Source organism: Phalacrocorax carbo, chromosome 6 (assembly GCF_963921805.1).
Source record: "Phalacrocorax carbo chromosome 6, bPhaCar2.1, whole genome shotgun sequence".
Lineage (NCBI taxonomy): Eukaryota > Metazoa > Chordata > Aves > Suliformes > Phalacrocoracidae > Phalacrocorax > Phalacrocorax carbo.
The window spans coordinates 45960590-45985260 of record NC_087518.1 but is presented as its reverse complement, the minus strand read 5'-3'; the positions used below and the strand labels follow the sequence as shown (position 1 = coordinate 45985260).

General features: G+C 42.4%; 1 protein-coding gene across 4 annotated transcripts in view; it reads right to left on the bottom strand.

The window, feature by feature from the left end:
- LRP8 (LDL receptor related protein 8) overlaps positions 1-24671 on the bottom strand; it is a 198890-nt gene that overhangs the window by 94943 nt on the left and 79276 nt on the right. The gene's annotated exons all lie outside the window — the stretch shown is intronic.

Sequence of the window (24671 nt, the reverse complement as noted above, 5' to 3'; positions counted from 1 at the left end):
GGAAACATCACTTTTTCTTTGAGTCCTCCTTGTCCCGGATATCAACTATAAGTAAGTCCCTATGTTGGGGCAAAACTTTACACATAAAGCCAGGCAGCTTAGGGTGCTGGGAGAAGCCTGGTTATAAATGACCCCGGAGATGTGCATTTCAATTGTTTTATTTCTGACAACTGCAAAAAAAGGAAGAAGGAAAGAAATATACCTTCTTTCACCTTTGGCACTGATGTGCGAGGCAATCTTAGAACTCAAGTGTGTGAAAGAAATGCTCTGGATGCACAAACTGTTCTGCAAAAATGCTGATAAAACAAGCACAGAGGTAGTTACATTACCAGCCTGAAAAATTAAGATTGTAAATAGCTTCCGCAAGTGTAACTATAAGGACTCAGGCAACATAACTAAGAATTTTAAGATGCATGACAAGCTCAGAGACTGAAATCTGAGAATGAGGGAGCAGTGGGAAACACTGAAAGCTGCGCTCCCTATTAAAGCTCATTAACACAGAAATTTTTTTATCCTGTGAGAATATTTTTCACTGCGAAGTCCCAAACACTTGACAACCAGAACAGTTAGAGCCAGATTTTCAGGGGTAAACTGGTGGTGCCCTCAATTTTAGGCTTCCGTCAGGAGGTAAGTTCATCTGAAGCTTCTCATGACCAGCAAGAGCCAAGACAGCCAAACTCCTTTCTTACCCTGCTGTGCCATCTTCACGCAGACTGTAATAAAAAACAAAAACCCAACCAAATAAGAAAAAAAAACAACAAAACCCCCACAAAACACACACCCTCAACAAAAACCCAAAGTCCTGTATTTTGGTGGGGGCATGCTAAACTGGATCCCTCAAGAGCAAACAGTGGGGCAAAAAGAATGAGAAAGATAGACAGACAAGTGAAATAAGCCACTCGGCTACCAGAGCACCAACAGCCATTTAAGTTGTTATGTTGGATATATGGAATAAATAAGATTTATTATTAGGCTCCATATTCCTCCAGCAAGACTCTTGAAATATTCCTGACAGGAGGTCGGGACCCTCTGGCAGCTTTGCAGATCCCCCACACAAATGAAAGCCAGCTCAGAAGTCCTGCTGTCTACAGCTCACACGGCTGCTTGGGAGTTCCTGAAATGTTCACACACCTTTATTTTTCCTCTTACAGTGACAGTTTATCAAGTGCTTGGCTACAAGAGGATTTACTGATTAAAGTATCAGTGCAAGCAGCTCAACTGCAGAGCCAAAAGCAAGGCAATGTGAGCCTGACCTCTCTCTTCCACCTTTCCTTTTGCTAAGGTGAAGTCTTTTCTACCAGGTGAGTAAAGTGCATCTTTTAAGTAAAAAATTCTCATTCTCCTGCCAGCTTAAATTGCTGTTGAATAGTCCATATGACCAGGCAGGAGCCTCTGTTAGTGTACAACAATTTGCCTGGTGGGACTCTCTGCAGCTACAGTTAGTTGAAATATTGATAATTCCACAGAAGACGACATGGGATACGACCTCCTGTTATTAGGCCCTTCCTTGCCCAGCTGGGAGCAATGGATTAAATTCCAGAAAAGTTTATTTCATAAGTCAAGACAAGTCTCTTCATGTCTGTACATTTAAAAATCCTCACAATTTATAGTATATGAATGTTCACAAAAATATTTTGTAAGGCCTATCACGTATGGTATTGGCTGGCCCAAGGATTTTGAAGTATGCTAATCAGAGGACTCCAACGGGTCATGGCACACAGTCATCCAGGAAAGTCTCTGTTATTTTGGGTCAAAGAGATGTCACAGAGACTGAAAAAAAAAAATCGGTTTTCAATTCAAATCAAACTCATTTGTCGCTCCACTTGACAGTAAAAGAAGCAAACTGTATTTCCCCAAATTCTGTACACTCTGGAGCCTCTGCTGCTTGTGCAAGGAGCCAGGAAGAGCAGTTGTGCCAGCACACAGTGATCATCATGACAGTAAGGGTGGATCTGACGGAAATCTAGGTTTTTAGTAACAACTCAAGAGAAGATAAAAATGGGATCTAACTGCCATGCTGGGCTACGTGAGCCCAATATTACTTGGACATTAAGCACAAGTAGGGAAGACAAGAACAACAGAGTATGATAGTCATAAATTCTAGTGACGATATGCTGAACTAGCTGTGCCGTGCAGGCCTTCCCCTGCAAATCCCGCAGTTACTGCAGTCCGTGGTTTATCTCGCGTGGTCACCAGTACTAGGAAAGATGAATAGTAATTTCAGACCAAATTTGCTGAGCAATCACCCACCCCTTGATGGCAACATTATAATTAAAAATAATAAAAAACCTGGAGATACAGAACTCCAGTTTCCTGAAAGATCACTCCCAACTATTCATCATTGTCAGAAGCTGCCCACTGAGTGGACAAGCCCTACCAGACCCAGGTACAGGGCTTTCAAGGGGCTCAATATCTAGACCAGTGGGATCTTCAAAACCAGACAATATCTTTCACGATCTTTTCATCTCTGAATCAATCCAGCAGCTGACTGAGGTTATAAACCTCAAAACTCCCTCAGTCTTTCCATCTCATAAACCATTTCTCTGCTCCTTCTCCCTCCCTTCCCATTTCAAATCAAGTTGTAAGTTTTAGCCCAAGCAATATAGTCTGGTCATGTCTCACACTTGCACTGATCATCTCACTTATGCCTGGTTTCATGAGACACTACACTTTACAGCAGGACTGAGTATAAATGGAAAGCTCATAACTCCCGATCAGATGCAGCTGAGTGGCCTGATGTGCTCTGCTGCAGTTCCTGGCCAGCCAAGTGAAACAAGACTCCCTGAAACCTTCTCACCATGTAGAATATGGGAGAAGCAGCTTGAAACAGCTCCAAGGATCAAACTGCATTCAGAAATGCTTTACTGCTGGAGTGGCCACTATGAGCAGGCAAGAGCAGGGGAGATCAATAGCACTGAACAGGGATGAACTCAGAAGCAAAATGGCAGTTTGACAAAAAGCAATTCCCACCAGACTCCCTAAGCTTGATGCACATCCACTGTAACTCCAACTCCAGCAAAACTACAGCAGGACTTAAATTTAGCCCTTTCTATGCTACCCCTTCAACAATCATACATGCAGAAACAACTGCTAAAAGACTGGCAGTTTACTACTGAATTCACAACCCATGGTTTCTTTAGAGTTTTTCTTAGCTCCTCCACTCTGAATTACATGCATTTACAGTCTGAGGTTCTGCATGCTTTCCCACTTACCTGTTCAACAGCCTCAGACCAAAAAATCTGAAGCCTCTGCAGTTCTGAAAACATGCTGCCCTTCAATAATTAGCTAGAGTTCTTCATAACGTTACTGCAGCACTCAAGCCAAAATAAAAAATAATTATTTCAGCATTGTCTTGAATGCAAGAATAAAATAAAATCTGCTTTCAGAGTACTCATCATATTCCAGGTGGCCAAGTGTGCACTGGCAGCTGGCACTGCAGTCACAGCAACACAGTAATTGAACACTCAGTGGTATGCAATACAGGGACGTGGAAGAAGTCTAACCAGAAGAATCACCTCTTCTCCCTATGGTGGCAAGTCCTTCATTCTCAGACTAGAGCCACAATGGAGGCAGGAGGAGCTTCTGCTGCACATTCCCTCTGCAAGTCAGTACATGAAAACAATAGAGTCCCTCACTTCTCTGTCAGGCCTTACAAACCAAAATAATAAAAGCCAAGTAGGAAGATGAAAGCGCACTATGCTCAGCCTTAACTTCCCTGCTCACCAGCCATTGCCCGAAGGCCACAGCCCCCTCTGACTGTTTTGAGACAGGAGAGGTAAGGATTTTTCCTGGAGATCCTATTTCACACCATGGGAAGATGCTGTTCCTTCATACGCGCAAACCAAAGACACTTCTAACTCACTGAGAGTTGAATAGGGCTGTAACATGGTGTAATAAATTAACCTGGCCCTGCTTGTAATCCAGCGCCAAGAATGTGACTAATTTTAGTACCAATTGGAGCTGATGTACAAAAGCACCAAGTGCTCCCTGCAAACTGAAAAATAAAGGCGAGACTTAACAGAATCAATTAAAATCTTAATTCTGAAAAGAAAAATAAAAAGGGCAGACAGAGATCTTCACGATCCCCTACTATGCGACAGCTACAAGGAACAGCTGTTAAGGAAAAGCTATGTGATGTGGTTCATCTCATCTCTAAATTACCAAGTGCTTGTTTTCCCAGAAGCAGAAGATGGGAATAAAGAAAAACAAATCCCTCAGAAAGCCTAAGAAAGTCAACAACTGCAAGTTACTATTGTTAAAAATAATTTTGTTCTAATGACTCTGTCCTACAGTACTCGGCATTGGTAAATTCAATCCCAATATCATTAATAAGTTGGTGACTTCTCCATTTTCAGTATATGTGCACATTTCTCCATTAGTTGTCTCTGGCAAAGGAAAGGGAACTGGAAAGGACAGAAAGGGAAGGGTCCATCTGCATGGGGGAAAAAAATAACTGCACACTAGCTTTGATGCTTTTTACTTCTCACACATTTCTTTGGCTGTTATGGGAAGAAAAATAAGCAAAATAATGAATATGTAGCTAAACCCATTGCCCAGACAATAGCAGCTCAATCCCAGGTCAGATAATCACCTAACAGGTACCCTGGACATGCATATGGCAAATTATCATGGAATGAATTATTAGTGAGGACAGACATCTGAAAACAACCACACACACCTCCCCTCAAAAAAAGCTAACAAAAAACCCAAACCCCAACTGACATAAAATATGGAGCAAATGCAACTGGAACATTTAGAAAGCAGAAGTTTCTCAAAATGGCCATATGTTTAACAGTCCTGTTCCTTGAAACTATGACCACCGGCCAGCAGGCGCTTCCCTTCTGATGGACAGAGCCATTCACGTGTCCCGCAGAAGCAGGTAACAAAGACTGACCCATCCTCCTTCCTCCACCTTCGGCTCTTTTCTTCAGTTTTCTTTTTCACAGATCTGGCTCCATTCTTTTCCTTTTTTTTCCTCTCAGCTCTCGGTTTGTAGCATTATTATGTTTCACTTTGTTCCTGGGTCAGCTAGGTCCTGTCATACAATTCAATTGGCAGGTGAATTTTAAATGGGTCAGAACTGGTAGTAAGCTGTTAAAATGAAAATAAGCTGATTATCCCTGGGAACAGAAAAGAACAGAGGGGACTTTCAGAGTATCTGTGTCTTCAGGTAACCTTTGTTATGTAATGGAGCTGCCTTACACTGATATTCCCCCCTTCCCCCCCCGCCCTTTTTCCATGGAAGCAACTAAATCAAGATTTGCTAACAGTGGAATAGCTGTTTATCAAGGGATAACTTGGTAAATGCATATAATGCCTGGAAACACCATAGGACTCTCAGGCTGTGAGAATCATAACCTCTGGGTCCTGCATCCACAGGGGTTGTGCTCATTGCATTTGTAGGACAGGGGCCCCTCACAGTCCCTATAAGGCTGCTGCATAGTGAGCAAGGACCAGACACAGGTCTAAGGCCACAACACACAGAAGTGCCCAAATCCAAATTAAGGTCTAACCGTGACCTGTCCTGCACAGCAAAGACCTACTGGTTTGCTGTCAGTCTCCTGAAGACTATATTTGACTCTCCCCTAAAGCCAGATGCACTATGTACAAGGGCACAGAGTTATTTTGGAGACAGATGAGTTTATAAATAGTTGCTTAGAAGTCTTCAGGCTCATGCCAGTTGTCTGTGAAAATCAAACACAGGCTCAAGATTTAGATCAAACCCTCATAGTCCTTCTCCACAGGTCATCCAAGGCCAAGTGGACACCAGTCACTAATATTTAAAACATAACTGATGATGGCTGCTTATGGGACACTGTTCAAAATTATATCCTCTCAAGAAATCCTCACTGATCAAAATCCAAATCAGAAGACAAATCCCTCCTCCTTCCCCAAATCATGCTGTGCTTCCAAACATAGCCTGGAAGAGCTCTCCTAATGGGTTAATCTGAATTTATGTAAGCTCAGATGGAGAACAAAATCTGGCCTTCTGTGTTTCAGATGCAGTAAAACAAGAAAAGTGGAAAGCAGTAGACACCTGCTGTTGCCCTTGCAGTCACAGTCCAGTTTTCTCTGCACCAGCTTTTCTGCTTTGAGATCAGAATGGTTGACAAGTTTTTAAATAGCAGAGCAATAGAAAATCTGCAATTACTTCAGCTTCAGGCCTGTCCTTAGAGATTCAGTGTTATCTAAAAACTAATAAAAACATTCAGAACATACATAACAAAATTACAATTTGAAATATTTTTTCATAGTCAGCAATAAGAGACTACTTAAATTTGATTTATGTAAACATAAAAAAGTGGAAAATATACAGCCTGCAGTGATATTTCCATCTCCTTCCCAATCACCACCTTGAGAAGTATGTATTGTTTTCTGCTTTATTTGAATTAATTCTTAAAACTGGATATTTGTCAGGTTTTATTGGCTGTTTTCACTGGTTTCCATGCAGAAGAGGCTACCAGGGTGAAGCTTAGTTTGTAGCTTAGTCCTTTTATTATTAGTATACATTTTTTGTGATTTTCTTTTATAAACCAATAAAATATTTTATAACAATAAAAGTGAAAAAGAAACAAAAAAATAAAACTTCCCTCTAACCTGCAAAGGCACAGCAGAGTCCTAAATCAGTGACACCTGAGGTGCATCACATTTGGCTGAACCCCCTTTCTGTGGCTGCAATGCCCATGGCTTGTTTCCTTCTCTGGACCCCAAGTATCCCCAGGAAGAAATCCCAACACAAGGTGAAACAAGTATGTGAGCACACACACACCAGCCCACAACCTCTACTCTTCTAGTGCAATGTGTTGCCAACTCCAAAATAAGCTAGAAGGGGGGGGAGGAGGGGAAAAACAAAACAAAAAAAAAGGGACTCAAGCCAGTCTCTACATCCACACACACACCCCCTTTCCTTGCCAGGATTCATATGTAACCTGTCAGTTGTAAAATCTGGTTTCTGCAGGGACAAACCTCTGGAGCAGCTACATCCCAGATGTCTCCAAGCTGACCACTCTGACAACAGCCACAGCCACACTCATCAGCTCTCATGTCCCAACCCAATGCTGTATAGTGCTGGACAGAAGCACAGTAAGATGACATTCCCACACTGTAGCGTTTTGCAATCTGTGTTATAACAAGATAATAAATCAAGAGCATCATAACATCACATTCAAACAGTGACAATGCTACCTACCTTCCCCCTAGTGTACCTATAAATCACACCCCCCTTCCTGGGGTAAGGGTAAGAGACATTACCAGGAAGCTCCCTAGGCTAGTAAAAGGATCCGATTATTATCCACGATTATCCACTAGTGGTTGTTCAGGTTGGCAGTGATGAGGTAGCTGAGAGAGGCGCAAAGACAATCAAAAAGGACTTTAGAGAATTGGGGCAATTGCTTGAAGGATCAGGAGCACAGGTAGCATTTTCCTCCATCTCATCGGTAGCCAGGAAACATACGGAAAGGAACAGGAAGTCCCATCTCATTAACATGTGGCTCAGAGGCTGGTGCCAGTGGTGGAATTTGTTTTTTTTTTTTTGATCATGGGGCAGTTAACATGGCCCCAGGCCTGCTGGAGACAGATGGTGTTCACCTGTTGCAAAGGGGGAAAAGGATTCTGGCTCAGGCGTTAGCAGGCCTCGTTGAGAGGGCTTTAAACTAGATGCAAAGGGGGAAGGGGGTAAAACCAGGCTTGCTAGGAATGAGCCTAGGGGTGGCACACCTTTGTTGGAAAAGAGATCAATAGATCAACTGAAGTGCGTTTATACCAATGCATGCAGCATGGGCAATAAACAGGAGGAGCTGGAAGCCATCGTGCGCCAGGGAAACTGTGATGTGGTCACCATCATGGAAACATGGTGGGATGACTCGCACAACTGAAGCACTGCAATGGATGGCTACAAGCTCTTTAGAAGGGACAGGCAAGGAAGGAGAGGTGGAGGGGTAGCCTTGTATGTTAGAGAGTGTTTTGACTGTCTAGAACTCAATAACAGTAATGATAAGGTTGAGTGCTTATGGGTAAGGGTCGGGGGAAGGCTAATAAGGGAGGCATCCTGGTGGGAGTCTGTTATAGACCACCCAACCAGAATGAGGAGACAGATGAAGTACTCTAACAAGCAGTTGGCTGAAGTCTCACAATCTCTAGCCCTAGTTCTTGTGGGAGGCTGCAGCTTACCAGATATCTGCTGGAAATAAAATACAGCAGAGAGAAAGCAGTCTCGGAGGTTCCTGGAGTGTGTGGGAGATAACTTCCTGATGCAGCTGGTAAGTGAGTCAACCAGGGGAGGTGCCCCACTGGACCTGCTGTTTACAAACAGAGAAGGCCTGGTGGGTGATGTGGTGGGCAGAGGCTGTCTTGGACTCAGCAACCACGACATGAGAGAGTTCTCGATTCTTGGAGAAGTAAGGAAGAGGGTCAGCAAAACCGCTACCCTGAACTTCAGAAGGGCAGACTTTAGATTGTTAAGGAGTCTGGTTAACAGAGTCCCTTGGGGAGGCAGTCCTGAAGGGCAAAGGAGTCCAGGAAGGCTAGATGTTATTAAAGAAGGAGGTCTCAAAGGCACAGGTGCAGGCCACCCCTGTGTGCCCTAAGTCAAGCAGGTGGGGGAGAAGACCGGCTTGGCTGAATAGGGAGCTTTGGCTGGAACTCAAGAAAAAAAAGGAGAGTTTACTGCCTTTGGAAGAAGGGGCAGGTGACTCAGGAGGACTACAAGGATGTTGTGAGGTTATGCAGGGAAAAGATTAGGAAGGCAAAGGCCCAGCTGGAACTTAAACTGGCCGCCACCATTAAAGATAACAAAAAATGTTTTTATAAATACATCAGTGACAAAAGGAGGGCCAGGGAGAATCTCCCTCCTTTGTATGATGCGGAAGGTAACCTTGCCATAAAAGATGAGGAGAAGGCTGAGGTACTTAATGCTTTCTTTGCTTCAGTCCCACAGCATTCTCCTGGAGAAGCTGGCTTCTCACGGCTTGGACAAGTGCACTCTGCGCTGGTTTAAAAACTGGCTAGATGGCCGAGCCCAGAGAGTAGTAGTGAATGGAGTAAAATCCAGTTGGCAGCCAGTCACGAGTGGTGTTCCCCAGGGCTCAGTGTTGGGGCCGGTCCTGGTCAATATCTTCACTGATGATCTGGATGAGGCGATTGAGTGCACCCTCAGCAAGGCTGCAGATGACACCAAGTTGGGTGGAAGTGTTGATCTGCTTGAGGGCAGGAAGGCCCTAAAGAGGGACCTGGACAGGCTGGATCATTGAGCTGCAGCCAATGGTATGAGATTCAACAAGGCTAAGTCCCGAGTCCTGCACTTGGGTCACAACAACCCCATGCAATGCTACAGGCTTGGGGAAGAATGGCTGGAGAGCTGCCCAGTGGAAAAAGATCTGGGGGTGTTGGTTGACAGCCGGCTGAACATGAGCCAGCAGTGTGCCCAGGTGGCCAAGGCGGCCAACAGCAACCTGATTTGTGTCAGGAATAGTGTGGCCAGCAGGAGCTGGGAGGTGATAGTGCCCCTGTACTCAGCACTGGTGAGGCCGCAGCTTGAGTACTGTGTGCAGTTTTGGGTCCCTCACTACAAGAAAGACATTGAGGTGCTGGAGCATGTCCAGAGAAGGGCAACAAAGTTGGTGAAGGGTCTGGAGAACAAGTCTTATGAGGAGCAGCTGAGGAAACTGGGGTTGTTTAGACTGGAGAAGAGGAGGCTGAGGGGAAACCTTATCGCTCTCTACAACTACCTGAAAGGAGGTTGTAGCGAGGTGGGGGTCAGTCTCTTCTCCCAGGTAAGAAGCGATAGGGCAAGAGGAAATGGCCTCAAGCTGCGCCAGGGGAGGTTTAGGTTGGATATTACAAAAAACTTCTTCACCGAAAGGGTTATCAGGCATTGGAACAGGCTGCCCAGGGAGGTGGTGGAGTCTCCATCCCTGGAGGTATTTAAAAGAAGGGTAAATGTGGTGCTTGAGGATATGGTTTAGTGGTGGACTTGGCAGTGATAGGTTAGCGGTTGGACTCAATCTTAACGGTCTTTTCCAACCTTAACAATTCCATGATTCTATGATTCCAGAATATGTGCATATCTAATTTTATAGATTCAAAAGGTCAAAACTTTACCTGCATTTACTTTAATGATATTCATATATTAATAAAACCTTCTAGGAATCACCCACTTGCTCCAGGTCCTCCCACAGGGATGGGCAGCCAGGGCAAGCCAGCTAGGAAATTATTATGTATTCCATGTCAAGGACAACAATTCAAAGTCAAACACAGAAAAAAAAGATGCTAAATAAGGTAATGTCTTAATAGTTCTAATTTAGCTCTAAAGTAACCATTTTTATTTCAATTTATGTGCATTATACAACATTAGAATCTCCCGTTTGAAGACATACAGCCCTTTATTCAAAAGTATTAAGATGCTCTAGAAATCTTCCCACATAGATTGTAAGGTGCAAGCAAGAAATCAATCTACCTGCACAGAAAATTCAGCTGCTTCTAATCCATTTGAGAGGCCAAAGCACCAAACAGCCTGTGGAATTGGAATAATATACCATTCATCTGAAACTCAGAGAAAATATCGATCCCAAAGAGTCAGTTCTCTTTCCTCCTCCAGCTGTATGTATTGGAGAGCCAACACCTGCCACAGTTCTACGTTCTTTTGCCAGTATGAAGGAATATTGATGTTTGCCCAGGGGAATGGATTAAAAAAAAAAGAGACACACAAACAATGTTTAACTTTAATGGCATTTTCTAAAATTACCTTTTTTTTAAGACTCCCTTGGAAAATAAGTAACTAGTTCATCCCTAATTAGTTTGAAAGATTTAATGCAAAACGTGGCAGAAGGCAGCATGACAAATCAGATGTTAAGTATAAACAAAAGCAAGCAGCCAACTTTTCGGGCAATGTCTTATCCAAACAGCATTATACAGCTGCTAACAGTTGCAAAATGCTGTAAACTTTAGCATTGAGGATGGTCACCACTTTGTGTGACAGCACTGCCTATACCCTAAAAGGGAAACAATTCATTAGCAGAAAACATAATACTTGAAAAGTTTTAACCTGCTTGCTGGAAATCAATATTCTAGCATGTGTATGCTTGCACATGCACACATATCCACACACATACATAGTCGTTAGGACCTTAACGATCCATCCTCAGTTATTTGGAAAGTATGCAACTCTTCAACTGCTACAACCATCTATATAGCAGAAATATACCTTTCCAACCATCCTCAAGCTCAGGAATATTACTCATGTGGTTACATATCTCTGTTTTCCAGAAGATATTATTTACTTACGAGCCAATAAACACATACAGGGGCACTGCTTATAATGCTCAAGTGCCTGTTATTGCTTACTTATTCAAAGATTGAGTGGACAACCTCACGACCAAAGGATGTACATATGATATGTGGAGAACCTCCCAGTTACCCTGCGGCTCCCACAACTTGGAATACCCCCCCAGCCACTTTTGCAGTGTCATTCTCTGAAGAATGGAAACCTGTCCTCCGCTCAGTTTTCAAAACTCACTCAAACAGCTGTATAAAAAACAAGACAGGACTGAGCACGTAGGAATATTCAGTCTTTGTGACACCCCGTCAGAAACTTTACTGGGGTCTTATGAGCCATGCTAGTAGGCTATCCTTCTGCAGCACCGAAGGTAGTGAACAGTCTGATTTTTAACAATACAAATGAGTCAAATTGATACATTACATTTTCAAAGCTTGTTTTTTTAAAAAGGCTGCCAGAAGCCTTAGCCTACTACTAATGTCAGCAAGTAGAGCTGCCAAATAACACCAAAGAGATCAGATTTCACTGGAAATCTGGGAAAGTCAGGGAGACCTGAAGTTAGTGCTTCCTCCTCCCTTGCTTCCATCAATGGATGTACATCAATGGATGTACGCTGGTACAGCACCGATGGCAAGGATTGCCAAGCCCAGCTGTAGCTGTAGGCAGCGCTTTATGAAGACAAGTAATACCTGAAGCTGGTTTCAGACCATGTGCTCCATTTTGACCACCCTCTCATCCATTTGAAATTGCAGATGGGAATCCTGCTCCTTAGTACGAAAAATATTTCTGACAACAATATTGAACTAGGAAGCATCTGGTCTGCCTTCCCCTATCCTAATCTCATGGGAACAGTAGCTACCACTCAGTAATCTGACCTTTTGACTGGGTTGTGCTTGAATTATTCCGGTAGGCTCACCTTTCAACCCATCTCCTGCTTTCAGTTCATCTTAATTTATTGCCTGTTTCCATAATATGCTCCTTTGATGACCTGTGTATAAACTTATCGCTTGTCACTTATACAAATCAACATTTTCTTTTCCAGTATGAAATACTTTCATATTTACTTAGCATCTGCATAGTATTTTGGACTAAAAAGCTCTCACTTCAGATATCCCAGGTCTTATCCTAATGTTATGTTTCCTTCTCATTTGCCTTGTAACGTTTGCAAGAATGAATCATGAAATTAATAAATCTCAAGTTACAATATTGCTTTTGTTACTGTGCTTGGAATAAATATACCTTATCATCACAATGTGCTGAGCCACCCTAACAGCTGTCAGGACATCATAAACTCACCATGCTCAATATTACACACCCATTCTTAAGTAAGGCTGAGGTTTCTCCAAAGCATCACTTGAGATGGCATTGTCCTAGAAACACTTCCTATGAAGAGTCAATACCAATGTCAAAGCCAAACAGGTTTAATTCCACTCCTAAGAATGTTCTCCACTTTCAAGACACTCATTGGAAACATTTACTGAACTGTTCCCTCTAACTCACAGGACATTCTGAGCGAGTGTGATGGACACATTGCCAGCAATGGCTGCTGCTAGCAGAAATGAGTGATGTTTAGACTTTCATGTCCCACTAAAAACTAATATAAATTATGAGTTTGTGTACACCTACAGTGTATCACATTCACTGGTCTGTACTTCTGAATCTGTAAATTGATCGTTAATGTAGCACCAAGGCCACATTCATATCTTTACTGTAGACATGGATGGCACAGCACCTCATATCAGAGCAGTAAAAATCATTCCTCAAAGCAATCAAGCAAATAAACATGTTTCACAGAAGAGATCAGACCCCACCATGATCCAGCCTTATTGACGCATATTAGCTCAAATTTGGAGCCACTCACCTCTCTCTCCTACCCCCTTGCCACACAGCATGCATAGCACACACTTGTGCATAGGCACTGAGAGCTTTATGATACTGTACATTGCAATGACCAGCTAAGTTTAAAATACAGCCACAAGAATCTATAGCAAATAAACCACAATGAAATTCTGGGCCTGTCAGGGTGAGTGTGCAGATTGTCTCAGGCGTAGCATGAAGCACACAGGAAGCTTCTGTGTTCTACCTTCTTTCTAAGGGGTAGAAAGCTTCATTTTATTACCTACCCTTGAATAATTATAACTATTTGCTCAATGGTCCAGCACCTCAGCACATGAGTAAGACTAAAACTTTTTCCTAGTGACTCTCCACTGACTTCACTAAGTTTTATTACATCTAGATCTCAGACTGGCAGAAGTGTGAACAAACATGAGTCTCATGTTCTAAGTCCAGGCAGCCCAGAGACTCCACTTTAAGCTGGCTCTGATCCCAACAACATCAACTAAATCACTTAACCTCTCTTCGTTTCCCATCTTTCATCTGAAACATTAATACATACTTCACAGCCCTGATTAAAAAAATAAAAATCTATTATTTAAAGTTTGCACAGTGCTTTGAAGATGAAAAGACCTATGTTTTGTCACTAGGATGGCGGCTTCAGAGAAATGTGGTTTATTTTCCTCAGGAAATTTCTGCCATTGAGTTCTGTTTGAAGAATGTATTTATCTAGAGAAAAATCTACTTTATATGAATAAAAGTATTGTATTTAATAACATGGCAGGGGGGTGGGGGGGAGGGAAGGAGCCATGGCACAACAGGAAAAGATCATGGACATTAAACATTGGCAGGATCAGAAAACTGCATTGTCTCTCTAAAGCACCCTGGAGATTTAGAGGATTCCTGGAGTGTTCCTACGTGTCCATGGCAGAAGCCAGAGCAGGAAGCTATCAAAACTCTGAGGGTCCTAAGCTTCAAGAAGAGCTTGCCTTTTTCTTAGTTCCCCTCACTTGATACTTACATTAATAACATAGCAGACCTTCACTGTGAAGTCAGAACCTTACTTCCTGGTGTCAATAGAGACTTTCTGTTTGGATGAACAGTTCTTGCTCCCTAAGAGGGTTTCACTTCATCAAAGCTGCATCAGTATGTATTGCCATAATAAAGTGCATGTTGCAGAACATGACCAAAAGGAACATCTTATATACTTTCTTGAATTCTTGCTGGTCAGAGGCTTATGACAGCTGGGGCCTGAAGCAAGGCGGCTACATGGATCTAGATTTGTCTGTTGTTTCCACACACTGACCCAGTCCTACCACACAAACTGCCAAGTTTATGCTACTTTCACAAAATATGACATGTGATTTTTTTTTCTTTTTCCCTTTATTTCTTTCAAAGAGTGGGGTTGTTTTAATTTTGTTTAATTTGTTGTGGCTGCTGGCATGTGTGAGGAGAGCATCATCCCAGTCACAATAGTTTTAGAAGCTGGGTTCATTGTATTGTGATGGGTTGCTCAGGGCTGTCTCTACATTTTTTCATTTCTTTGGCAGAGCTGCAAGCAGTACAATGTCAGAAGACAAATTACAGAGACATTTACCCAGTTCTGGGGCTTGTCGTTTGCTATTCAGCCTTGACTGAACTGGCACGATGTACTGAGTTTGCTCCACTGCTTGTGGGACAATTTTCTTGGCACTACAAAGAGACTCATCATCATATTTTTGGACAAATGCACTGTGCTCAACATACCAAAGTATTTTAGGCCACCACCCTAGTCAACATAAACCAGCATAGCTTTATGGAAATCAACACTGCTGCTTACATTCACTGCTGCTAAGGATTCAGCCCTCTAACGTTGTATCACTTTGAGAACATGGCTTTTAAAAAATACAGTGTGTACAGTGTGTTTACTCCTGTACAAGCTTTAAAATAGTCATCATAAAAGCTTTCAATACAATAATAAACCAACACCATTCACACAAAAGCAGTATGTGAACTTTGTCAGCTTATAAATAATGAGCACATACAATACATATGCTGCTACCAGGTATATTTGTAAAATCACCCACAGCTCAGCAATGGCAGAAGTCACTCTGGGGCAAGTCTACCAGAGAAGCCCTCTTCATACCCAGTAACCTGACTTAATCTCACATCTCACAAGGTGTTAGTTCTCCTTCAGTAGTCTTCTTGCCCCTAATTCTCTTTCCTTTTCCCCCAAAGCATTTTTCCTCTGTCACAACAGCCATTTCAGCATCTGACTTCAACTGTTACTGTGAGAAATTCTTTTAATGCACCATTTCCTGACTGTGTAAGATACAGGCAGGTACCTATTTCACACATAACCAGCCTGGTCACCTCTCCCTGGCAGTTCTTGGGTCTCATGCTCCACACCTTGAGTTTGAGAGAGATTCACTGAAATATTAGCCAAACTGCTTGAGCTTGTTCATGGACTCACAGCTTCACAGGAAGACCTTTAAAGCAAAAAGGAACCTATTTTTTATGTTTAAATGAAATATGTGAGAAATGAGACAGTAGAAACAAAGGCTCACATTCTTCCTCCTTCCACATATCTCCTCCCATTTGACCTTTCCTGCACAATCAAAGCAGTGCTGCATCTAAGGCTGTGACAAGATACCAAGCATCAGAACAAGGATTTAACTCACTCTCAAAGTACAATAGAGCTGTGGAAAATCTCTAGGCAGATGCTGTTATTTTAGGATCCAGCTCTTTTATCCCTAAAACCATTCAGAAGCAAGGAGAACATATGTCACAGCACTTCTCTCAGAGAAGACGGGATTCCTCCTCTCCTACCGCTGTGGAGTCTCCCCTAACCCATGAAGTGCTGCTTGGGCTGATTGAGAAAGGAAAATTCCAAGCAAAATCCCTCCTCCTTTAGAACAGAAGAGGAAACAAATATAACAGAACTTTCAGTCTAGATGCCAGGGTTCCTTCCAGCACTAAAAAAATGCTTTTGAGAACTAGCCATACTCCTAGTCCAATGACAAGATACTCAGTAAAGCCCTGAATGCCCCTCACAGGAAAGGTTTGGGTGCGAAATGAAATTAAAAACATTTGTGGAGATATAATGGATCAAATCAACTGTGGCAAATGCAGTTCTGCAAATCTAAGGTGAGCTACACTCCCTTATAGTAGTCCTGTGTTCATACCCATGTCAAGAAATCCCATCAGGCGTGCAGTCCTAATGCAAGAAAACACATTTTCTCAAAGATGCAGCACTATAATTCACTTCAACGCCTTTCCTAATATGCTATAAGGTTCTGGAAATTATTCCTTGAACAGGTTAATTCATTAAGTGGTTGGAATACTTTCCATTCTTTGCTTACACAATTAGTTTATCCTGTGGTTTTGCTTTAATGATTATTTGTATAAGGTATTAAGTTGACTAGTAACAGACAATTTAAAGAAAAAATAAATTGGCTAAATCTAGTCAAGTTAAACTAGGTTTCTGCACCAAACATGGAAACATAATGCAATTCTGCTTCCTTTCACCACTTTTTTGATGGATAGTGGTATTATGTAATAGGGATATTATGGAGGAGGATAAACCTTGCATTAGCACAATACGACAGTGCATGAAGGCTTCAATAAAACGGCTGCATTGCTCACTCTGGAAGTAAAGAGGAAGACCTGATCTTAGAAGGAAAAAATCATTACAGGTTTTAAGAAGGAACAACCTAGCTGGGGATTCAAAGCAAGGATAACGGCCACTGGCTTCATCTCCCTTTACATGGAAAGGCTCAAAATTAGCCATGTCTGCATTATCTTTCAAGCTCTCTGTAATACTAATACAAAAACACAGGGATTAGCAGAGAACTTGGTTTTAATGTCAACCTCTCATTCTCTGTTCTCTTCTGTTCCACCCTCCCAACACCCCCATTTGCCCAAGTCGTTCAGTCCCTGTATGCTGTCCCAGCCCAGCATGGTAACAGCTCTTGGCAAAGATTACCCTTACTCCATGCCTGCATGACCTCCTGAACTACAAGGTCCTAACTCTTCATGACAGTTGCCTTGGGGGATGCCTCCATAAAAATTAACAGTTCTTAATCACCAACAAATCTGTTAGGTTCCTAGATCCCACGTGTATGGGCATGCGCGCACATGTATGTACATCAGAAAGAAAGAATCTAAGAACAACATTTCCTGATTTTGTTCTTTACTGAGACATAGCCACTGGAGACATTTCTGTTTGTCTGGGCAGCACTAAGACAAAACATCAAGTAATGCAAACATGCCAGCTCTTCTTAGTTTTAATCCTTTTCCCAATTCTTTTTTCTAATCTATAGCATCATTTTGCACCTAAGTGAACTCTAGCAACACCATGGAGTCCTTCTTGCACAAAACATTAAAATAAAGGCTAAATCATAGAATTTAGGAAGGAAATGCTGAAGATCAAAAGATAGAGAACTGCACTACTGACTCAGAGGCCAGAAAATGGTTCCTGAGACTTCAGCAAGCCTGAGGGGACCTCAACAGAGTAACGCTAACAAGCATGTTTTCTGAATTACCTGAAGGAAAACAAAGTTCGGAGCCACTGGGTCTTTAGCTGAACAAGTCTAAGACCCAGGATATCTCCTCATCCCATGCAGGAAGGGGAGGGTGGGGGGCACACACAGAATATCCTACTTTCTAGGAAATGACAGCTGCAAACTGTAATGGGAATTATGCTGTTTGCGGTCTCAAACGTTTCATCTTCACAACGAAGAGCTTGCTGCTACACAAACTCTTACCTATGCCAGGGATCTCCCAGTCTTTCAGAGACCATCTACATTGTCACTGCCATGAGACAGCAACCATCACTTCTGTGTCATGCACATCCACAGTGAATAACAACTACAGCAAACCAGTCTCTCCCCATCAGACTGTGTGCACATATCCCAGGTTGAAAGTCCCATTTTCTTATCAGAGTCTATTTCCCTTCAGGCTAAATCCTTCACCATCTTTTCTCTGACTCCTGCCATATGCAAATGTCAAAGGGTCATATACAAAACAGTGAGATGGAAAGGAATGAGGACGGAAGCATCTACTACCAGAGTAGCGCTGCCTGCAGACTCTCAGTCCTGGACAATAGGGGTTTTCATCCTTGCTGTCTTTCAGCATAAAGCACTATGCAAATATACAATGATAGGAGATCCCGAGATGTAGATTTTAATGACCGGCTTTCACTGGGATCCTGATTATGCTTTGCTTGCAGTGCTCGTCTTGTTTGGAATAATGTCACACCATTTTCCTGATAAAGAAAAGGAAGACTGCTGATCATCTGGATTCACTGAATCTCAGAAAATACAGATTTTTCTCTTCCAATTCAAAGATGCAGCAGTGACAAACTTTCTAGCAGCTATTCAGGGACTTAAAAGAGCAGTTAAACTTCCACGCTTAACTATATCCTTTTCCTAAAAAGATTTTGTAGGCCCCCGTACCATTTGTGTATTTGGAATGGATTTCCACACTTTTGAACTGAAACAGATGGATATTAAGTGACAAAAATTTTCATTTAGCAATCATAGATTCCAGAGTTTTGAGGACTAATTCAAAAAGTACCAAAGAAGCCATGACAAGGCCAACACTCTTGCTGTTTGTGCTGGGCCATGTCAGGAGCTCGCTCCCAAAAGTCGGCCATCCTCCATGAGACTGAACTTCCCAATTTCAAAACTCAGGATTGTTTTTCCTCCTGGACTTCCCCCCTTCCTCTTTGCTCCAAACACATACATGTTTACACAGCAGACATAAGCAAATGGGAGATTGTCATGCCTTCTAGAGGTTTGAAAGGACAGAAATAAAGAAAAATAATATTTGTAACTGCTCAGACACTGTGGTCTCACAGGCTGAGGCACAGGCTCTTTTCATTGCATTTTATGCCATAACATTTCTCTACCTAGCTGGACAGGCTGAATTAGCACAGAGATGCCATGTCTGCTCATCAGATGAGCAACAGCCTGTTTAGTCAGCGTAATTTTACCTTGTTTCACTGTGATCCTAAAAGGCCCTCATCCTTTCTACATAATCTCCATGAACACCACTTCTGGAGACCCAATTGCCTTCTAGTTTCCTATTTCAGTGCCTTTTCTGCCAACCTTCACACTTGGGACGGGCAGGCTTTACACCAGCAATATGCCCTCACTGTTGCCCCCTTTCTTCAGGGCCAGCACCAGGGCAAGAGTTTCCCATGAGTGCTGGCTACCATCACCCTAGAAGGGATCATCCTCCTCTTTGAAATAAAGCTTAATGAGGAAACAGCTTCAGTAAAGGCTGATTGGGGCTACATAAAAGGCCTTTGAAAAACATTCAAAGATCCTTGTGAAAATTACATATCTCCAGCTAACAGATACAGCAGCTGTCTTAATGCACTTAAATTCACCGTGGGTAGTTAGGGCTCCTTCACTGACACTTAAGCCAATGTTTTATTTCACATTTGTTGCAGAGTACGTATGCACACACTAGGAATCATCCCACAGCACTGACACACAGATGTGCAATACCAGTGACACACTTGTGTCCTTGGATCCTCAAAGTCTCCAAAGGAAGAGACAAACACCGCCAGGCTCTAGTACTTGCTTCCTTATGGAGTAATACAGAAACCTGTAGATCCCCAGACTCTCATGGGAATCCCAGGCGTGAAAAATCAGCAGCACTCCCAAGTGGAGGGACATGGAGGTGACTGCCTCTCACAGCTGCCCAGGATGACTTTACCCCCCAGGCCACTGGCTTTGAATAATGTGACTGGGTCTTTGAAAGAGTCTCCACAAGTTTAAGAGCAAGTCAGACTGAGAGCAGCTGTAGAGAAGAACAGAAAAAGGTCTATTTCTCAGGAAGATCAGCCTCTTGTACAGGAAGGACAGGGTGTCCAGTGTGCCAGAGACATGTTCTTTGCCAAAATGCCAAAAAGAAGCCATAGAAAGTTGTAAATCAGTCTGCCAGTTTCACAAGCATAAAGTGACTCCAAAGCTAACACTAGATTACAAAGAATTACTTTTCTGTTTGTGTTAAGCAACCCTCTCCAACAACACTGAAAAAAGCTCACTATTTAAGCAGCAAGTGTTGGGACCACCTGACAGTTATCAGCAGAGACAACAACAGTTAAAATAAAAACCAAGTATAATTAAGATGAGGCAAGCACTTTGGTTACAAGTTCTGCATTCTCCCGCCACCCCAGAAATAGTATGTTTTCTACACAGATAAACAAGTATTCTGGTTATGGCATGCATTAAGGAACTGGGCGGGTAATCAGACCATGGAAATCATAAAGCAAGTTAAAAGCAAAAAGTTTTCAACATCCTGACACAAGAGGAAATATACAGAAGTCTAATTAGCACTGACCACTGCACGTTAGGCTTGCTATTTCCCAAGGGGCTTGACATTTTGGATGCTGTGAGAACACTGAGAATTATCAGCTCTTGCAGAAAGAACTGTTGTTAAAATCTAAAACCCACTTTGAAATAAAGGCTATTTGCACAGCATTAAAATAATATCTGGAACTGTCAATCTGGGCTCAGTGGGAGCAGAACTACTTGGCACGTGAACCTGCCAAGTGATGTACTGTGGAGATTTTTGAAAAATGTTGCCTCGCATCCTTCCACCCATAGCTGAAACCACCGACACAAGCAGAATTGCATCTACTCCAGGGCAGCCACTACTATCTGACCTGTGTCTCTCCACCTGCCTTCAGAAAGTTACCTTTGCAATACATTTGGCCACTCCTGACCAATAAAAAAATTCCTACAAACCCCAAGCACAACTTACTTTTTCAAGTTGTTCTCCATTAATGTCTCCTACAGGGAGACATCTACCTCTACAGGATAAACAAACCACCCTGCAAGCTGCAGCACAGCCACAGCTAGTCTACAGGCAGGCAAGGCACACAAAACTGCTTCTTCCAATTTTGAAGAGGAAATTTCCAAAGGATTTCCTCTGGATGGCAGCTGAAACTGCCATTATCCTGTAGGCAATATCAAACCTCCTGGTTCCTTGGGAGGGTTTTCTCTAGAGCAAATGCACTAGATCATGTTGTATTTCATCCCAATGATGTACAGCATCCTTCTCTCTGCCCTGCCTGATGCTGCCATCACCTCTGATCCACACTGAATGTGGGCATCAACGCCTTCACACAAGTCTGGCTGACCATGTCATCCTTTCACTGCGTTTTTGCACCAAACAAAAGTTTCCTCTCCTTCTTTTAATGCTTGGCTATCAGACTGCTTACCGGAGTCTCCTCATCTCTCTTGTCTACTCCAATCTGCCAACAAGTCTAAGGATCTTCAATACCATTTTCTGTGTTTCCTCATTCCCAGAAAGCCTCCATTGAATGGCTGCCCACTATAGAACTTCCATTCAGATCTCTCAGAAAGCCCCACAGCACTGAAGAGAAACCTTGTTTGGGAGTTTGGCCACTTCAAACAGGAGTTGTCATCATGATCAGCAAACTACTGACACTGAAGCCAAACTTGGCAACAGAAATTTCCTTGAGGCACTCATGACAAGAAGTCATATCACCTTCTGAAATAAATATGGTATCAGTCATGACAAATGCTCTGTGACTGGTCTTTATTTTCATGTAACTAAGAAGGGGGATTGATCTGCTTAAGGTCAGTTCCCATCACATCAGTTTATATTTGTGTCATTTTTATTTTCTTATTCATTATTTCATTTGTTTTGCATTCCTAGAATCCAAGATCTTCACAATAAAGACCTCAATGTCTTTTTTTTTTTTTGCTACAGAAACAAAAAACAGCACCCAATTCTGCTGATGCGAGCACAAAGTCAGAGGCACATCCATTCAGGATAATTTTTCAATGCCACACAGCTCTCCACTGTCACAGGGGGTCTGGATGCAGTCATTACTCCTGTTGATCTTTAGGATCCAGAGATCAAGAACCAGCTTTATCATTCCACTCTTTGATGAGCTGAGGTATCGTGGCCCCTGGAAGTAATGATGACCATATGTGTTTGCCTAAAGTTATTAGAGTTACACTGTGTGAACCAGAGATTACTGGAAAGGTTCACTGACTTCAGAGCCTGTGTCAACATACAGCAGGTGAGAATTTGACTCATTCTTTGCCTAATGGAAAGACAAAAGCACGGAGCTTCTGCTCCTGAGCCCATGAGAGAGAGATTTGTGCACCTTGGCCGAATGAGCTGAATTTGTGCTTAAAAATAACCAACTCTCCCTCCCCGCCCCTAACCAGTATTTGTCACTTTTATAATGGAAAAAAGGGACAAGTTAAACACATATACTTCTGTCCAGACAGCACCAGAGACAGATGTAGAACCACATGCATTTAATTAACTCAATATGTAAGTTGCAGGCAAACATTGTACAAAATTCAGACCTGGGACAAATAGAGACCAAAAATAGGTGAACAAAATCTGCATGGAAGTGATACTCCTTTGAAACTAATTTAAATGTTTTCTGAAAGCAATATATGTCAGTACAAATCCACCCTGCATGTTAGCAATCAGAGAGAGTCCTCTCAAACTTTGAGAGGTGAAGGGCGGTGTTTGTTTATACTGCAGCATCCCAGAGATTTCCAGATTTCTCACAGAGCACTGAAATCACCAGGAACTATCACCATGCAGTCCCTCCACCTTAATCATGCATTACTTAAAAGGGAGAGAAGAAACAAGCTTGCCATAAGCAACAGCAAGTATTTAAAGACAGGCCCATTTGGATGTGCAAAAGTACTTTAAATGGCTGGTTAGAAAGCTCAGTGATTTTTAGCCCATCTGACTGCCAGCAAGTCTTCATACATTAAGACATTTTTAAACCAAAGGAAGCTCTTCTCTCAGTTTCATCAATATTATAAAAGTCTTAAGAATGGTTTCAGCTGGAAAGGACCTTTAAAGGTCATCTAGTACAGCAGTCCCTCATGCAGGAAAAGGGTGTGCTGCCCGCGTGGGTCTCACCTGCCTCCAGAAGAGCCTGCATGGCCTTCCCAGCTTCCCAGCTCTGGGATAGGCTCTGTCACTGAAAGCTTTCAGGGTGATATTGGAGCTCCTGACCCCAGCCCCTTCCGCAGCTGCTAGCCCTCCAGTTTGATCCCAAATGAGTCTTTTTGGTACAAAAAAATTTTGTGTGTGGTTCCAATTGAACTCTCCCCCCACCCCTCTATCTTTAAGATCAAATCAAGTTTACCTGCTACAAAGAAGTCTAGCAGAATCAAATCTATTTCAGCTTTTAAGTCACTTGGACCCAAACTAAACTGCATGGTGCATTCATCAAAGGGTTAAAACACGTGTCTAGTCTTGTGGGTGTAAACTTACAGTGCTGTAATTCTGATGATTTTTGGAATGCAGTTTTTGTAATTTATAAAAACAACTTAAGCCAAAAGTTATTGATTTACAGCTTTTTTTTATTACTCACACTGTAATGAAAATATAAAAGCACCTTTTTTTTACCATCTCAGCATATTGATGCCTTATAATGATCCAGTACATTACATTAAGACCAAGAGAATTGAAAGGCAATAACACACTTGTGTCAAAAGCTAATATAGACATCTGCACATACTAAGTGCTGTTTTATTTAAGTGGTCTTCACAAGAACAGCCAAATCTTCTTTACACACAGTACAACCTTTGTTTACATGCCTGCTCAGAGCAGCATGATTAACTTGACCAGGCCTGGTAACAGAGTAGCCCTCTTTAGACAGAAGAGTGAGATACAATATAATTACTCTCTCAGGAGAAGGCTAAAGGCAAGCCTCGGAGCTGACTTTCTCAGACACTCACGTACAATTGTGTCTCAGCATTTAATTAGTCTGATCTGACCTGAAAACGTTTGCTATCAAATCAGCTCTGTGAAGGAATGCACAGTGCAAAGACAAAGTGGGACTGACTCAAAACAAATCCAACCTACCACTGTAAAACAGAATTAAAAATAAAAGATATAATCAGTGTTTCAATGGCTTTTAAAATCACTACGCGTTGTCAAATATTCATCTCTGACAAGGATCTGCAGCACTGAGCAGAAGATACGGAATTACCTCTGGGTCCCACCAACTGTAGAAGAGCTCATTAGAATTGCATCCGAGAAACAATTTTCTCATGCTGCAAGTCGAGTTTTATTTAAACAAACTAAAAGCCAGACAACTAAAACTACAGGAAACCAGGCACCACATGCATCTCAGAATCTCTAAGGCCCTGTACTGGAGAGCAATCACTCAGCCCTGAATGCCTGGGCTGGACTCTCCATGAGAATACAAAGAGCTTTCCACTTCCCCCACTAATCCTTAATTCCTCAATCAGATAATGCTGTTGGAAGCTTAAATGATTGGCATTGGAAGCCAAATGCAAGTTGTTAAACACAAAGAAAACAAAGGTTTATAATACTTTGGTTTCTGTCTTAGTTCATACTTTGCTTGCACAGCGTTGCAGTTTAACCCCAGCCAGCAACTTAAACCCAGAGAGCCACTCCCTCCCTCCCCCCGGTGGGATGGGGGAGAGAATCGGAAGAGAAAAAGGGAGAAAACTTGTAGGTTGAGATAAAAACAGTTTAACAGGTAAAGCATACACCATGCACACAAGCAAAGCAAAACAAGGTGTTCATTCACTACCTC